Genomic DNA, 6,106 nt, shown 5'->3' on the forward strand with positions numbered 1-6,106 from the left:
GGGCGGACCACCCACAGGTGTGATGTCGCCAAACTCTCTGGCTAGGGGCCTCCTGGGGACCCGGGGGCTGTCTGCAGAAAGCCAAGCAAGGATCCGCTATTATCTTGGTTTGGGACCTTTGCTTTAAAAACATTTAAATCACAATTCTCTAGATCTGCAGCAAAATAGCCATTTAAGAGCAAATGTAACATTTTACCAATGAAATAGTAAAACGTTCAAAAGAGTAAACTCACTAGGAAATATTTTTTACTTTATAGTGTATTATCATTTGAAGATGACAAAATGCTCTCCATTGGGTTTCTCATCTAATCCTTACTATATCCCGTGTTGTTTCCAGATCCTAAACTCTGCGCGGACACAGAGGATACCATAGCGTCGTGGGCGGCGCTGCAACTTAGCTCCCGCTCTCGGAAAGCCGGGGAGCAGGCACCGGAATCCTGGGGCCCCCAGCGCTCCGCGCCCCCGTTCACCGCGCTAATATCATCCAGGGTCCAGTTGGGTGTACTGCGTTGGTGCTCCTGAGCGGCAATATTGGTGACTTCACCACCCTTCTGTTTCTCATTTTGACAGCCTTCTAAAAATATTGAAAATATGAGACAGATAATGATTGAGAAACAAATATTTTATGCAATTAAAACTGAGACTATGAATAATATGCTTCTTACTGTTTCCCAAACGGATGGTCTGTGTAAGCCTGGTGGCAGGTACCCCTCCCCTCCCTAATGGAAAAAAGAAGCCCCTCCTATCCCTCAATACCCGCCCCAAAGCTGAAACAAAGAAATTCCTCACTCCTGGCACCGATATCTCCTGGCTGAAGAAGCTCCCATCCCCCAGCCCTAAGAACCTATATAAACCCACTCAGACTGCAGGGCAGCGCGGCCTCTCTGGTACCACTCCGTGGGTCCCCTGAGGCTCGCCTGGGTCCCTCTCTCTCGGGGACTCGTTACGCCCACCCGGGAGCGCCCCAATAAAGCCTCTTGACTTATCCCTTTCTACTCTGCTCGTCTTTCCTTCTCTGGCGCCGGCTACTTCAAAGAAACCTTACTTACATTTGGTGCCGAAACCCGGGAGGGGCGTTTGGCTGCGCCCGCCAGTCTGGGGCCCTGACTGCACCACCCCCTTTCGAGAACTCTCACTTTCGGGACCAGGAGCTCCGCTGACTGCCTTCGAGTCCCTGATTGACGACCTCGGCCTGAGTGAGTCACCCCGTGTTCTCCCAACCCGGATCCCCCAGGAGCCTCCGTCCCTTCCGGGAAGCTGTTCCCTGTCCGTTAAACCGTGAGCCCATGTCACAATCTCCCCCGTTCCAGGGGCTGAGGCTATTCGGGGACGCCTGAATTCCTCTCACTCCTTTTCGTGCCGGCACTCTAGTGTCGGGTGGAGACGTCCCCCCGGACTTTTGCTGCCTCCAGGAAACTGTTCCTGGCTGTTTCCCCATCCGGGTTGTGGTGACATGGGTGACCAAAATTCCAAAATTCCCCGCGAGACACCCCTGGGGTGTCTGCTGGCCAATCTGAAGGCCCTAGATTTGGGCATCCGGCCCAAGTGCCTCATTCTTTACTGCAATACTGCCTGGCCAATGTATAAATTGGACAACGACTCCCAGTGGCCTGAAAATGGGACTTTCAGTTTCAGTATTCTGCAAGACCTTAATAACTTTTGTCTCAGGAATGGCAAATGGTCGGAGATCCCATACGTCCAAGCCTTTTTCTGTTTGCGCTCCCGTCCTTCTCTCTGTCTGACCTGCCACCCCGCACAGGTCCTCCTTGTGCTGGATTCCCCTCTGCCTCTCCCCCCTCTAACTCTCCACCGGACATCTCTTCAGACGCCCCTTCTGCTTTCTCCGATCCACCCGACACCCTCAGCCCTGCCCCCACCCGACCCCCACCACACCCACAGGCGCCCGCCCATCCTCCCACAGGGCCCAGCCGCCTGCGCCGCTGTCTCCAGTCAGCCAGCACCCCCGCTCCCACCAAACCGCTCGGACCAGCCCCTCCTCTGTCCCTTATGGGAGGTGGCAGGCGCCGAGGGGCTTGTACACGTACATACTCCCTTCTCCCTTTCTGACCTTTCCCAGATTGAAAAGCGCCTAGGTTCATTTTCTAATGACCCTACAGCCTACACCAAAGAGTTCCGTTACCTGACACAGGCATATGACCTTACCTGGCACGATATTTTTGTTATACTATCCTCTGCGCTTACTACTGATAAAAAAGGAGTGCGTCTGGGCAGCAGAGGGACCAGCTATTGCAGTGTGTCCTTGCTGGCCTCCAGGCTCCTGCCCACCATGCTGTAAATTATGACAAACTCAGGGAAATCCCTCAGCAGGCAGATAAAAACCCGGCGGCCTTTCTCAGCTGCCTTACAGACGCCCTTAGCCAATATACCCACCTAGATCCTACCTCCCCCGTGGGGACTACTGTCCTGGCAACTCACCTTATTACTCAGTCCTCTCCTGACATCAGAAAGAAACTCAAAAAGGCAGAGGAGGGCCCTCAGACCCCTATCCGAGACCTGGTGAACATGGCATTTAAAGTCTTCAATTCCCGAGATGACCAGGCAGAAGCCCAAAGGGAGGCCTGTGTCAGCCAAAAGGCACATCTGCATTAAAGAAATTATATGTGTAATTTTGTTTAATTCAGAGGTTGTTTAAAAATTGATTCAAAGCCTAGATGTGGAGAGAAAAATAAAACCAAGATAGAAGGTAACTAATAAGGTAAAAAAGAGATGTAGAAAGGCTATGAACATGGAAATGTATTTTTGTTAAAAAATCAGCAAGAGAATAATTTGTGTGGAGAAGGATCTTGTGTAGTGACTTTTTGTCCTGGAACAGAATGGCTGGTTATCTGAGAAAGAGGAAATTTAGGACAAAAAAGAAAGCCCAAGTATGTTGTAGATGGTCTGTATAGGTTGTGATGGAGTTCGTAGAAGGAATTTATGAAAGAATTTTATATATGGTTGAGTCAGCTATAATTAAAAAAAGAAAGGTTTGGTTAAAATCACAAGGTATTCTTAAAATACCGGTTTGCTCTTAATAAAACCACAAAAGTGTTTTAATTCTAAATCTATTGACAGCCAAAAAAGGAGGGACCTACATCTTCCTTCAGGAGAAATGCTACTACTATGTCAATGACAGGCCCCCTCCAAAGTTCAGCTGTCCAAGCCTACTGTCACATACCTTGGACTTAGTCTCACCCTCACTTCCCGACATCTCACTGTTGTTCACCAGCAGGCTCTTCGCGACCTCCAGCCTCCCACCACTGCTAAACAAATTCTATCCTTTCTTGGGTTTGTTGGTTTCTTCCGACACTGGATCCCCAACTTTTCTGTCCTTGCCAAACCCCTCTATGAGGCAGCACATGATGCCTCTGCTGGCCCTCTGTTAAACCCTCAGGCTGTCTGCCACGCGTTCCTAAAACTTCGCAACTCTCTCCTACAAGCACCCCCTCTAAGACTCCCTCATCCTGAAAAACCCTTTAACCTCTACACGGATGAGTGCCAGGGCCTGGCCCTCGGCGTCCTCACCCAACCTCTGGGACCTACTCCCATTTCCACCCCAGTGGCCAACTTATCCAAACAGCTGGACACCACGGTCCGTGGCTGGCCACCCTGTCTCCGTGCCTTAGCAGCGGCCACTACTCTCACCAGGGAGGCCCTTAAACTCTCCCTGGGACAGGGCTTACATGTCTTCTCCACCCACCGTTTACAGGACCTTCTAACTCACCGCTCAGGAATTCCATCTCTTGTTTATTGAAAATCCCACCATTACTTTATCTCAATCTCCAACTCTAAACCCTGCCACTCTGCTCCCCATTCCCTGCCTAACCCTGTCCTCACACTCCTGCTCAGAAATGGTTGAAGCCTCCACTACCGCTATACCTGAACTGTCAGATAAGCCACTTCCTACAGCAGACTTAACTTTCTTTGTTGATGGCAGCTCTGTCACAGGTGAGGACGGCAAATGCTGGGCAGCCTATGCCATTGTCTCTGCCTCTCAGGCAACTTCTCTGGGCCCACGCAGACAGATACCTGCCTCAGCCTCCAGAGACCGACTCAGATATCTCTCACACGGATATCCTCTACCCTTGAGACCAGCGTTGCAAATTAAAGTCACAGGCAAAGTATACTAAAAAATATATGACTATTACCCTTCATCGACTATTCATGTCAGCCGTGAATACGTCCTGGCCCACCAGACACAGGTTCAAATATCTATCGATATTCTGGAAGCAGAACAAACTCTAGCAGGACAACTTTCCTCCCGCCCTAAACATTCCCCTCTTACCTCCTGGCTAAATATTATTCAACATACCCTCGCCTTCCTAAACTCCTCCAAAATAATCTCTAATGTCTCCCACTGTTTCCTCTGTGCCTCCCTTCAACAACCGCCTACTGGCCGCTGTTCCCCTAAGCTTTTCTAACCCCTAAAAGACTCCCTCATCGGGTCCCTTGTGCTCCACTCTGCTCACTCGAGTTCCCCCATGGGAACCTGAGCCCACAGGCCAACCTTATGCAGATCGCGTGTGCTTTCTCACCACCCTCACTGACCCCAACCTACAACTTCAGGGACGCTGTCTCACTAACCATACTGTGACCGCGACCACCTCCTCGGCTCCGGGACAGTTCTCCTGGTGCAACGGAACACTTACCCGCTACATCAATACTTCCACCCCGGGTCCTTGTTTCCCTGTCATGGTGGTCCCTCAATTAACTCTATATGGTGAGTCTGAATTTGGGTGGCTTCTCCCAGGACCCCACTCAAAACGGGCCATCTTCTTGCCAGTCATGGTGGGTCTCAGCTTGGTCTCCTCCATCGCAGCCTCAGGGCTCGTGGGAGGCGCCCTGGGCCACAGTGTCATTTCTGCCCAAGATTTTGCAGATCACCTACAGCTATCCCTGGAAACCACGTCCGCATCACTAGTTTCCCTGCAGAGACAACTGACTTCTCTGGCCCACGTAGCTCTCCAAAACCGGAGGGCCCTGGACCTATTAACGGCTGAGAAAGGAGGAACCTGCATTTTCCTCTGCGAGGAATGCTGCTACTACGTCAAAGAGTCAGGCTTATAGAACAAAACATAAAGAAACTCGACACCCTGAGCGAAGAGCTACACAACCACCACGCCACGGGCAGACTACTTCCTCCTTCGGATGGATACAGTCCCCACTAGCCACCTGGCTGTTACCCTTAATAGGACCCATTGTCACCATTTGCCTAATCTTTCTCTTTGCCCCCTGTCTTTTACAGTTTCTCCAACGCCACCTGCAGGAATTATCCACAGTGACAGTAAACCAGCTGCTTCTTCATCCCTACTCTCCCAGTCACCCCTCCACCAGCCGACTCGGCCCATAGCCCACACTACGCCCCTCAAAAGCAGGAAGTAGCCAGAAAGACCGCGGCGCCCTATCATCACTAAAAGGCCGGAATGTAAGGCTGGTGCAGGTACCCCTCCCTTCCCTAATGGAAAAAAGAAGAAGTCCCTCCTATCCCTCAATACCCGCCCCAAAGCTGAAACAAAGAAATTCCTCACTCCTAGCACTGACATCTCCTGGCTGAAGAAGCTCCCATCCCCCAGCCCTAAGAACCTATACAAACCCACTCAGACTGCTGGGCGGGGCAGCCTCTCTGGGACCACTCCGTGGGTCCCCTGAGGCTCACCCGGGTCCCTCTCTCTCGGGGACTCATTACTCCCACCCAGGAGTGCTCCAATAAAGCCTCTTTACTTATCCCCTTTTACTCTGCTCCTCTTTCTTTCTCTGGCGCCGGCTACTTCAAAGAAACCTTACAATCTGTAATGCCAAACTGACCATAAACAGAAGCCTAAAATATTTAAAGAAAATCATTGAAGTTTAAAATATTAAAAAAATGTATAAGCAGAAATTCACATATATAAAAATATGTAATGCAATCCTTATGTATAAATACATAATAATTATATAAAATCATTACAAAGATTTTGTATGAGGAAGCATAGCTTCCTGTAATGAGAAGGAACAGTCGTGCATGCGTTGCAATTTATGCTGAGGCTTTGAAGCTCACCCTAAGATCTGGTAACCTCTGTCCTTACCTGACACTGTGCCTTTGGGTCATTTTCCACTGACAAGTCCG

General features: G+C 50.3%; 1 long non-coding RNA gene across 1 annotated transcript; it reads left to right on the forward strand.

The window, feature by feature from the left end:
• The first annotated feature begins 769 nt into the window (after positions 1-769).
• Positions 770-5,724, forward strand: LOC123643327. Its single transcript, XR_006736765.1, has 2 exons — positions 770-1,196; positions 3,938-5,724. It is a non-coding gene; the product is annotated as an uncharacterized LOC123643327 (long non-coding RNA).
• The last annotated feature ends 382 nt before the right edge of the window (positions 5,725-6,106 follow it).

The sequence above is a fragment of the Lemur catta genome, chromosome 8, assembly GCF_020740605.2.
Source record: "Lemur catta isolate mLemCat1 chromosome 8, mLemCat1.pri, whole genome shotgun sequence".
In the NCBI taxonomy this organism is placed as follows: Eukaryota; Metazoa; Chordata; class Mammalia; order Primates; family Lemuridae; genus Lemur; species Lemur catta.